This window comes from Oryx dammah, unplaced genomic scaffold (genome assembly GCF_014754425.2).
Source record: "Oryx dammah isolate SB20612 unplaced genomic scaffold, SCBI_Odam_1.1 HiC_scaffold_6, whole genome shotgun sequence".
Taxonomy (NCBI): Eukaryota; Metazoa; Chordata; class Mammalia; order Artiodactyla; family Bovidae; genus Oryx; species Oryx dammah.
The window spans coordinates 34334269-34347061 of NW_024070190.1; positions in this window are offsets into that span (position 1 = coordinate 34334269).

A 12793-nucleotide genomic window follows, 5' to 3' on the forward strand; every position below is an offset into this window, starting at 1 on the left:
CTGGTAGGCTGCAGTCCATGGGGTCTCTAAGAGTCGGACACAACTGAACAACTTCACTTTCACTTTTCACTTTCGTGCACTGGAGAAGGAAATGGCAACCCTCTCCAGTGTTCTTGCCTGGAGAATCCCAGGGACGGGGGAGCCTGGTGGGCTGCCGTCTATGGGGTCGCACAGAGTCGGACACGACTGAAGCGACTTAGCAGCAGCAGCAGCAGGTTTTAGTGATTTTTTTTTTAAGTATTCACAATATTCATTAGCATTTGCTCTGTTTCTGCTACACTGACAACCAAGTTTCTTTTTCCAAATAGTCTTCCTCCGGCTTCATTTCCCTAGTCCTCTTCAAGCTGTGCAGAGCAGGACACATGGCTGCAGAAGCCACAAGTCCTGGGTCTGAGCTCACTGACCAGATGAGAGATGCTGGGCCACGTGCTCCTTGCGTGCCCATCATTCTAGTTCTACGGATGGTGTGGGACACCAATGAGGGGGTACCCACGAGAGTCGTGCTGGCAGTGGTCTTGTGGGTTGGGTATGGTCTTCTTGCCCAAGCGTCCTCCATTAGTCAAAAAGGACCCGTATCTTGCCCTAAACCTCAACCTCTACAAAAGACGAATTCCATTCCAGATTTAATCCTTCATTCACCAGGCAACCCTTTTTAAAAAAAAAAAAAAAAAAATGGAGTTCTTCTTTTTAATGTTTTTTTTATTTATTTATTTTTGACTGTGCTGGGTCTTGTTGCTGTGAGGGCTCTTCTCTCATTGCAGCGAGCGGGGCCTACTCTGTTGCAGCACACAAGCTTCTCATTGGAGTGGCTTCTCTTGCAGAGCACAGGCTCTCGGATTGCGGGCTTCAGTAGTTGCAGCACCCAGGCTGCCCTGCGGCATGTGGCATCTTCCCCGATAAACCTCGAACCCGAACCCATGGTCTCTTGCATTAGCAGGCAGATTCTTTACCACTGAGCCACCAGGGGAGCCCCTCACCAGGCAATCTTAAATGCACCTACTTTACTTGATTTACCTCTAAAATGAGTATCTTTCTGCCTTAAGAGTCATACTGGAACAGTTCCTTGTTGTCTTAAAGTGTAACTACCCCCCACCCCATTCCAGAGCAATATAAATACTATCTTTCACTAGCTATTGGTATCTGGGTGGTCTTTGGAAAAGGGGAGTCTGGAGCACTTGAACTTTCCCAGCATCACAACTCAGCAGAACACTTGTTACGACAAAGTGATGCTGTTTTAAGACAAATTGAGGTTGTCAGAGGAGATACTGAAGGCAGCACAATCTGTCCCAAGGGACAGCTCCAGCACTCAGTTCTTTTTAAAAACTCCAAGTTAAAGATTCTGCCACTTAGCAGCCTCTGGGACTTTCTTGGTTCTTCACTGAGAAGGTCTTGACTCTGAACTGGGCACTCCCGCCACCCAAGAAAACAGGAAATAGATACTGTACCAAACCTGCATTATGTTTCTGGAGGATAAAAGAGTGATTTTTCCATGAACTTTTGATTTCTAGAACTGGAAGAGACCTTGGAAATCACCTACCTCACCCACTCAAGTGGGAAAAGCACAAGTCCAGAAAGGTTATGTGACTGCAGCTGGTTGCACAGCTGGCAAGTGTCAATACCAGGTCAGAACTCAGATTTTCTACTTCATAGTCCAGTGACAGAGGATGAACGAGGAAGCAACAAGATTAAGATTTGTAATCATCAGAAGTCTTCTTTTTAGTCCTTTTGGTCTTTAGAGGTATGTACTGAAATATTCCTGTTTAGAATGATAAAATGACTGGGATTTGTTTCTAAATAATCCAGTTTGAGGAGAGGGGATAAGAGAGGTATATCAGTGGGCTGATGATTGCTGAAGATGAGCAATAGGAAAAGTGGGGGCTCGTTATACTAGTCTCCCTACCGTAAAATGTTTTTAGAATTTCCATAATAAAACACCTTTTAAAAAGGTTTTCTTCATCTTTTTGGAGTCCACATAAATCAGAAAACATCTCCTGAGTAAAAATAGGGCTTTGCAGGAAAAAAAAAATCTTTTCCTTAAAAAAGCATATTTTTATTCTTATCTCCATCATCCTTTGAATTTCCCATTCTTTCAGTTCTACTCTCATTCTCTCCTCCCCTCCCTCAGTGCGTGGGGAGACAGTAGCTAAGACAGAAAAGTATCTGGATGCTTCTGGTACAACAGGAGCAGCTACCATTGTGTCCTCAGACTTCTCACCAAGTACCTATGGGTGGGCACCCACAGGATGAGTGCCCTAGGAGAGGGCACAGGCATCTCCAGCAGCTCTTTTCTTTGATCCTTCCTTCCCATCACTGACGCCACATATCCAGCTTCCCAGGAGCAGGTGCTCCCTTGTTGAAGGTTTCCACAATGCTACCCCAGAAGTTACCCTAGGTGTTGCCAAGTATATAAAAGCTTGGGAACTTGAGTGTTTTAATCTTGAACTGGGAATAGGGGAGGGAAAAGCTCACCTGCTCCCTATGAGTGAAGTCGCTCAGTGGTGTCTGACTCTTTGCGACCCCATGAACTGTAGCACATCAGGCTCCTCCATCCATGGGATTTTCCAGGCAAGAATACTGGAATGGGTTGCCATTTAGTTTGGTCTATAATTTGACAAGAAGAAAAACAAATGGTACTGATGGCGCTATTTGCGCTATTTGCGGGGTAGGAATAGAGATGCAGATGTAGAGAATGGACTTATCGACACAGCAGGGGTAGGAGAGGGTGGGATGAATTGACTGAGAGAGTAGCATTGATATGCATACATTCAGTTCAGTTCAGCTCAGTTCAGTCGTTCAGTCGTGTCCAACTCTTTGCGACCCCATGAATTGCAGCACGTGAGGCCTCCCTGTCCATCACCAACTCCTGGACTTCACTCAAACTCACGCCCATCGAGTCAGTGATGCCATCCAGCCATCTCACCCTCTGTCATCCCCTTCTCCTTCTGCCCCCCATCCCTCCCAGCATCAGGGTCTTTTCCAATGAGTCAACTCTTCGCATGAGGTGGCCAAAGTACTGGAGTTTCAGCTTTAGCATCACTCCTTCCAAAGAACACCCAGGACTGATCTCCTTTAGAATGGACTGGTTGGATCTCCTTGCAGTCCAAGGGACTCTCAAGAGTCTTCTCCAACACCACAGTTCAAAAGCATCAATTCTTCGGCACTCACATCCATACATGACTACTGGAAAAACCATAGCCTTGACTAGACGGACCTTTGTTGGCAAATTAATGTCTCTGCTTTTGAATATACTATCTAGGTTGGTCATAACTTTCCTTCCAAGGAGTAAGTGTCTTTTAATTTCATGGCTGCAATCACCATCTGCAGTGATTATGGAGCCCCCCAAAATAAAGTCTGACACTGTTTCCACTGTTTCCCCATCTATTTGCCATGAAGTGATGGGAGCAGATGCCATGATCTTAGTTTTCTGAATGCTGAGCTTTATGCCAACTTTTTCACTCTCCTCTTTCACTTTCATCAAGAGGCTTTACCATGTGTAAAATAGCTAGCTAGTGGGAAGTTACTGTACAACACAGGGAGCTTAGCTTGGTGCTCTGTGATGACTTAGAGGAGTGGGATGGGGGGTGGAGTGGGAGGGAGGCTGAATAGGAAGGAGATATATGTATACTTATGGCTGATTCATGTTGTTGTACAGCAGAAACTAGCACAACATTGTAAAGCAATTGTCCTCCAATTAAAAAAGAAGAAGAAAAACAAAGGGGCAGGGGTATGTAGGAAATCTCCATAACTTCTGCTCAACTTTGCTATGAATGTAAAACCGCTCTAAAAAATAAATTCCATTTTTAAAAAGAGGCATAAAAGAACTTCTCAAATACTAACTAGAGTCTAGTAGAATATGATGTTCCAATTCCAAAATTACAGGGCTTTGAAGAACCGAAAGTTGCAGTGGAACTTGTTGAATATTATTGATATAAATAACCAGGAACAGGGGGATGTGTTACTTTTCTTGGGAATATTTTCACAGGGATCAAAAATATGGGAAACAAATCTCTTAGGAAATATTTCAGATGTGAGGGAACGGGAATGGACACATGATTGGGGGAATAAGACCCTTTAAAAATGAATCAAGAAAGGAGGTCTTTATTTGACTTAAGTCTTACGTTTTCCCAAGACATACTGTCTATCAATACTATTCTAAATTATTTTTATATCATTATTAAATTATATTTCCTTGTTAGAAATTAATAAATGCTTACTATCGAAAAGTGGGCAGCTGAGGGATGGCAAAAGGGGACTTACAGGAAAGTACAAATCCCTTATCACATTCCGTCCAGATTACCTCTGCTATGTCTTGCCTTTGGTAATTCAAAGTAGCATACACCACTTTCTTGCTCACTGGGGTCCTGCTTATTTCCTCTTATGGCTTTTATTTTGCACCTGAACCTGTGGCACTACCTGGCCTCACAAGTGTCTCCAGACCTCACATGTCTCCAGAACTAACTTGATTCCAGTCAGTTCTATCGCCAATCTGTCAATTCACCACCTGAATGCTCTGAGCTAACAAACTATCCAAGTTCCCAAACTCAGTGATAACATCTTCTAGGCTTCACAACTCAACCTCACTCCTACTCCCCAAAATACATAGATACTGAAGTTCCACTCACTCACCTGCAATTTTATTTAAGGTTATTGATCACTAAGGAAGAGAGAAATTCTTGCCCCTTAATTTGTAACCACAGGACATAAACCAGATCTTCAACGGCCTGTTGATTTCAGTCCTCTTGAGGCTGACCACATTTGCCGATAAAGTTACTACACTTTAGTTGGTTCTTATTTTTTTCCCAGACTCTAGGCTCATTTTTTTTTCTTTTTTGCAGGAGTTGGAGTGGGGAGGTTGTTTTTGTTACAAACATGAAAATGAACAAAATCTCTTAGTTAATTGCTTTTTAGAAGCTTCACCATTTGGTCACAGTTACTACACTGAGATAGTAAAGGTTTTTCTCATGAGAAACCTTTACTTTTAATCCCCACTAAAGAATGAAAAGAAACTGCCTACCCTCCATCCAAAGAGACAGAATCTACTGCTGGAATAGTTGCTCTTCTGGCCTCAACACTATGCTCTGCATTTAATGACCTTTATTTGATGACATACATGCCCAAGTAGACCAAACTTCTAGATGAGGTTACCATGTTTCTGTATTTTCCCATAAGGCAATGAATGATTGGATAAATGAATGAAATCTGTATTGAATACTTCTATTTTGTTGTATGTGCTAGTCTTGTCTTCACACCTTGATTATTCCAGGGATATAGTTTTGACTGGTATAGAATATAATGGACTCAAATAACTATTGCTTACCAAAAAGTTAACAGTGGTGTTTTCTAGACAGTAGGATGACAAATGTTTCTTCTTTATCCTTTGTAGACTATGCCAAATTTTGTAGAATAAAATTATGGATCATCTTAGTAATCAAGGAAAACACAATAAAAATATTTTGGTTGTTGACAAAAGTTAACTTAAAAAAAACAACACTTTTAGTGGCAAGCATTCTTTGGATAACCTCCCTTGAGACACGGTGAGACTAAAGAAGTTGAGTCAGAGATCAGCACTCAGGAACTGCCTGATAAAAGTAATTTTCTTCAAGGTGATGTTGCTGGGAATACCATGTGCTAAGTCGCTTCAGTCACATCCAACTCTTTGAGACACTATGGACTGTAATCCCCAGCATCCTCTGTCCATGGGATTCTCCAGGCAAGAATACTGGAGTGGGTAGCCATTTCCTTCTCCAGCGGATCTCCCCAACCCAGGGATCGAACTCACATGTCTTATGTCTCCTGCATTGGCAGGCAGGCTCTATACCACTAGTGCCACCTGGGAAGCCCCAGGAATACCACAGACTGAGGGAGAGTAGCAGTCAGGGAGGCTGAGGGGAAAGAACATGTGTGAGTTAGGTAAATAGTCCAGTATCATCACAGATGAAACAAGAAGAGTTTCTTTTTGGATTTTAGAATATCCACAGAGATAATAATACTATCAGCTCATGGGGGTGGAGGCTTCCCTGGTGGCTCAGCGGTAAAGAATCTGCCTGCAATGCAGGAGACACAGGGTTAGATCCCTGGGTCAGGAAGATCCCCTGGAGAAGGAAATGGCAACCCACTCCAGTATTCCTGCCTGGGAAATCCCATGGACAGAGAAACCTGGAGGGTTACAGTCCATGGGGTCTCAAAAGAGTCGGACATGACTTAGCTACTAAACAGCAACAACATGGGGGTGGAAATGAGGTCTCTTTCACTCTTTCCAAGAACTTGGAAATAGGAAAATGAGACCTTCTTCAAATAATGAATTGGAGGAAAGATGTACAAATTCACCCTAAAACAACAGAATGAAGAAAGGGACAGATAAAGAGAGAAATCACATTAGCCTTTGCCAAAGCACATCTTACTCTAAAGACCAAACTGAAATCTCCTTGAATGGAATCAAAGAGCATTTCCCCAGGGGGAAAGGGGTGGTCTCTCCTTCTTCTGGGCTGCTAGGAATGGATGAGTAGGTCAAGTCTGCAAAATTCCTATTTTAAGGGATATAGTTTAAAATTCAGATTTATGCACCTAAAAAAAATAATAAATCCAAGGTGCACAGAATGTTAGTGTCTGCTCTCATTCTCATAGCTGCTGCCTTTTGGTTAATGAGGTTCCCACTAGAGCTAAGTGACTTGTGTTAGAAGGGCTCATTAAAGAGCAGGATTAGCTCTGCAAGGCTTTCCTATCACTGCTCACTTTCCTACAATGCTACTTCCCAGAGCTAAGTGACTTCCCAGAGCTAACGCTACTTCCACTAGAGCTAAGTGACTTGTGCTAGAAGGGCTCATTAAAGAGCAGAATTAGCTCTGCAAGGCTTTCCTATCACTGCTCACTTTCCTACCATGCTACTTCCCAGAGCTTCCAAACAGAACCCAAAAAGACATTCTACTTCCGATCTTTATCTCTATCTCAACTGCCTTAGTCTTAGGTGATACTCAATGAAGGTATTATCCCAACATTTGCATTTTAATAAAGGATAATAACTATTAATAAACTTATTTTAGATTTTAATCCTCAAGACAAGCAGAGGCAGAGGATGGAGTTAGTGGGGAGGGATAGACCGTTAGGGGCAAGCAAGAGCTTGCTCAATCTATCTCTGTTCAAAACCACACTGTTGGACTTGTAGAGCTTGCATCAAGAACCTCCTTGTTCCATATGACCAGGAAACCCCCTCTTCCCAGAGGCCATAATGGTTATCATAGTAGTGATTGGGATAAAGTCAGGACACAGCATGACTAACCCACCCAAGCTCCCTGCCCAGAACCATCCTCTTGTCATTTAGAACTGTAGTGTCCATCAGGGTAGCCACATGTGGCTATTAAGTACTTGAAATGTGACTAGTCTCAATTGAGATGTTCTGTATTTGTAAAGTATACATTGGATTTCAAAGATATAGTAAGAAAAAATGAATATAAAATCTCATTAATAATTTCTCTACGTATTTGTATTATATGTTGAAATACTATTTTAAATATATTAGGTTAAAATGTATTATTAAAATTAATTTCACCTGTTTCATTTTACTTTTTTAAATGTGACTACCAAAAAAGTTGAAATCAAATATGGTGGCCTGCATTTGTGGATTGCACTGTGTTTCTATTAGACAGTTTTGGCTTAGAAAAGGAGGCTCTTTTAAGATTAAAAAACATATTGGCTAGAAAGAAGAGAGGCACAGAGAACTATATTCAATATCATGTGATAAACCAAAATGGAAAATAATATTTTAAAAAATAATATATATATCTAGCTGAATTATTTTGCTGTACAGAAGTAATTAACACAACTATAAATCAAGTATACTTCAATTAAAAGTAAATATTTCTATAACAAAAAATTAAGAAAAATAAAAACAGAAAGAGATGCATGACCTGCAAGTGTGCTTGTACTGAAAATGACCCTAAATAGGTATTTCTCAATGAAAAACACTCATTGGTTAGGAGGAATCCACATAACCCAGAGAAAAAACACCCACTGGTGACTTTTTCATTAGGACATATGTACAATTAGATTTCATTGTTTAATTCACTCGATGATCATAACTGTACTGTGCAGTAGCATCGTGTTTACACCTGTTATACAGATGAGGAAACTGAGGCACAGAGAGATATAAATGCACATGGGATTTGACTTTTCGCAGTCAGACTTCAGATGCTGACTTGTACGTGTTCTGCGAGCCCTCACATAAGCTCTCCTTCCTGAGTGTAGTTTCTGAGGGGACTTTTCTTTGTTAGTCTTGTTTCCACAGCAGGCCCACCTCAACTATGTCCTGGCACTACAAAATCAAACACTCTAGTCTGTCATGGATAGGGAAAGGTGGGCAAACCCAAGTACCTGAAAATATGGTGCTCTCAAACTCCTCTTAGCAACTCAGTAGGTTGTAAGAACACAGTTTTGCATTTCTGGACCCTGCAGACTAAAGGCTAGGAAGTTTTGCCAGGTTTTTAATTTGTCAGAAACCGTTTTTTTCACCTTACATAATACTTTCCAAACTTTCCCAAACTGACAGTTGGCTGCTTGCAAATGTTCTGAAGCTCAGCTAAGGAAATATTCTCAGGGAGCAGCCCAGAGGCCCTCAGAGCCCAGTTCCCACAAAGGGATGACAGTTAAATGCTGGTGAGAGGAAGCCTTTTGCCTCTTTCACCTCATTTTTTTTTCTCCTGACCAAAAGCCATATTCTTGCCTTTGATTTCCTCAGAAACCACTGAAGTTAGATAGTTTTGCTTTTAAAAAGGCTCAGAAATAAGAATAATTTTCTTACTCTTGCTGGAAAGATGCCACAATTGCCATCTTATTTGTAACTTTGTTATTATTATTGTAACTATTATTGTTATTACTATTATTATTATAAAGTGCACTCAGGGGATTGGTGGGTAGAGGGGAGTGACCAGACGTTCCCTGTCTTCTTTGACAGACCTGGTTTCCGAGGCCCAAGGAGCATATGATGCAGTCAAAGCCATTGCCTATTGTGTAACACCCTGGATAGAGGCTAATTTCGCTTGGCCAGAGGTTCGGGCAGAGCCTGGTTCCCTGGGTCAGATAAGCCATCCCCCCTAGCAGGGCAGCCACACAGCAATTAGCAAAGGCATGTGTGGCCTCCTGCCTCCTTCCCCTGGCCTCTTCTCAGATTCTTTATCTTTGGGGTAGCCACTTCCTGATGTTTGTGTTGGATTTTTTCTTTGAGACTTTGGCTATTTTCACTGCCTGAACTGCTGGATTCCCAGACACCCTCAAGGCTAAATCGTTTTTCAAGTCTTCACTCAAATCTGACCTTCTTTAGAGGGTCCTGTTTCCCATCTAATGGCTTCCCCAATGATGGTGGTGGTTTAGTTGCTAAGTCTTGTCTGACTCTTTGCGACCCCCATGGACTGGGGTTCCCAGGCTCTTCTGGCCATGGGATTTTACACCCAAGAATACTGGAGTGGGTTGCCATTTCCTACTCCAGGGGATCTTCCCGACCCATGGATGAACCCTCATCTCCTGCATTACAGGAAGATTCTTCACTCTGAGCCAGCGGGGAAGCCAGGAATCCTTGGTGGATCAGCGATAAAGAATCTTTCTGCAATGCAGGAGATGAGGGTTCATCCGTGGATCGGGAAGATCCCCTGGAGTAGGAAATGGCAATCCACTCCAATATACTTGCTGGAAAATCCCTCGACAGAGGAACGTGATGGACTACAGTCCATGGGGTCACAAAGAGATAGATGATGCTCTTGTGCTTCCTATCCAATACTGCAGCCTCCCAGCCCCCTTCTTTTTCTTGTTTTCTATAGCATTTATCAACTAATTGTCTTCCTTCTCCTCTAAAATATAAGCTCCATGAGAACAGCAGCTTTTGTTCATTGATGTTCCCCAAGGGTACAGAAGAACCCGTGGTCACAGTAGGTGCTCAGTGAACACTGGGTAAAATGGAAATTGTTCAAAGCTGTTCTTGATGCTCACCAGTTCAGCCAGTAAGAACTTCAAGACAAGGTCTGTGTCCCTGCCACAGGCCCAAAAGTGCAGTGCCCGACACATAGGCAAGCCCTTGTGATCAATGTACATTCTAATCTGCATAAAAATGTCAGGAGAGGAAGTCTTAGGGATAACTTTTTTTTTTTTTTTTTACTACTTCTTTTCACTTTTATTTCCTGTCTGGAATATGAAATTAACAAATCAAGCTAAAACAAAACTCTGAAGACCTCACGTGCTCTCTGGGTGGGACCCTCATTGTCTAGCACGTAACCAGTGGAAGGAGAGAGCCTGTAAACTCCAAACACTGTTCTCAGGGCAGGGGACAGGAAACTGGGCCAGTGGAAAGAAGCCAAGCCCTTCTTCCTCAGAGAGATTTTGAGACATCATAACACTATTTTCAAACATGATAAAGAACATGCTGATGGGCAATTTTCCATCCCTACAGGTGACAGAGCAAGAGAAAAATACCCGTTTCTGACTATAAGAGCATTCAAATGAGATTTAGAGAATACTTGCCTTAGAAGGAGATGAAATATCAGCAGAATATAATCAGGGGAAATTCGAGGTGCCTAACTCTGGAGTAAAACACTTCTGATTTAAAAAAAAGTAAGGACCTTCCTGGCAGGCCATCAGTTAAGACTCTGCCCTTCCACTGCATAGAGCACAGGTTCAATCTCTGGCTGGGGAACTAAGATCCCACATGCTGTACAAGGCAGCCAGAAAGAAAGAAAGAGAGAACATTAAAAAAAAAAAAAAGGCAAACAAGTAAAATTCTTACATTCATAGGACAAAGTTGATGTTCCTTTCCCCAATTCTGGATTCTAAACATTAGGGTCATATTGTGGCAAGAAAATGGTGTGGTTGGGAGCTGAGGCTTAGACTGAGACTGCTTGGGTTTAAACCTGACACATCCTGGCTATAATGTTGGGCAAGTTGTTTAACAAGTTATGCCTCAGTTTTTCTACCTTTTAAATGGGGTGATAATTGCATCAACCTCCAAGGATCAGACAAGCACATTCACCTTCCTGTGAAGATCTGGCACCTTGCAATAAGGAACAAAATCAGGCAGGCCCTCAGGCAGTGCCCAGTAAGCAGGCTCTCTTACCATGTGGGCATGGTGAAGTTAGCAGTCCTTAAAGGTAGAGGTGGAAAACTGGAATAGGGGCCACAGGGCAATCTTAATGGAGACAGAAGCTGCAAGGAGACACACTACATCTGGGAACTGGAGGGTGGTAAACTTGGGGGTTGGAAGCCATGAGAGGGTGGACAATTGGGAACTCTAGAAGGTAAAAAAGCAGGAGCAAAGGCTTCCTGACAATCTCATTCACCATTGCAATGAAAAGAGTAAAATACTTAGAAATAAATTTACCTAAAGAAACAAAAGACCTATATATAGAAAACTATAAAACACTGATGAAAGAAATCATAGATGACACAAATAGATGGAAAAATATACATATTCATGGATCAGAAGAATCAATATAGTGAAAATGAGTATACTACCAAAAGCAATCTCTAGATTCAACCCTATCAAGCTACAATGGTGTTTTTCACAGAACTAGAACAAATAATTTCCCAATTTGTATGGAAACACAATAAACCTTGAATAGCCAAAGCAATCTTGAGAAAGAAGATTGGAACCGGAGGAATCAACCTGCCTGACTTCAGACTATACTACAAAGCTATGGTCATCAAGACAGTATGCTACTGGCACAAAGAAAGAAATATAGATCAATGGAACAAAACAGAAAGCCCAGAGATAAATGCATGTACCTATGGACACCTTATCTTTGACAAAGGAGGCAAAAAATATACAATGAAGAAAAGACAACCTCTTTAACAAGTGGTTCTGGGAAAACTGGTCAACCACCTACAAAAGAATGAAACTAGAACACTTTCTAACACCATACACAAAAATAAACTCAAAATGAATTAAAGATCTAAATTTAAGACCAGAAACTATAAAACTCCTAGAGGAAAACAGGCAGAACACTCTCCGATATAAATCACAGAAAGATCTTCTATGACCCACCTCCCAGAGTAATGGAAATAAAAGCAAAAATAACCATCTAGTCAAGGCTATGGTTTTTCCAGTGGTTATGTATGGATGTGAGAGTTGGACTGTGAAGAAGGCTGAGCACTGAAGACTTGATGCTTTTGAACTGTGGTGTTGGAGAAGACTCTTGAGAGTCCCTTGGACTGCAAGGAGATCCAACCAGTCCATTCTAAAGGAGATCAACCCTGGGATTTCTTTGGAGGGAATGATGCTGAAGCTGAAACTCCAGTACTTTGGCCAACTCATGCGAAGAGTTGACTCATTGGAAAAGACTCTGATGCTGGGAGGGATTGGGGGCAGGAGGAGAAGGGGATGACTGAGGATGAGATGGCTGGATGGCATCACTGATTCGATGGGCGTGAGTCTGAGTGAAGTCCAGGAGTTGATGATGGACAGGGAGGCCTGGCATGCTGCAATTCATAGGGTCGCAAAGAGTCGGACACGACTGAGTGAATGAACTGAACTGAACTGAACTGAACTGAAACAAATGGGACCTAATTAAACTTAAAAGCTTTTGTGCAATGAAGGAAACTATAAGCAAGGTGAAAATACAGCCTTCAGAATGGGAGAAAATAATAGCAAAGGAAGCAACTGACAAAGAATTGATCTCAAAAATATATAAGCAGGTAATGCAGCTCAATACCAGAAAAATAAATGACCCAGTCAAAAAATGAGCCAAAGAACTAAACAGACATTTCTTCAAAGAAGACATACAGATGGCTAACAAACACATGAAAAGATGCTCAACAT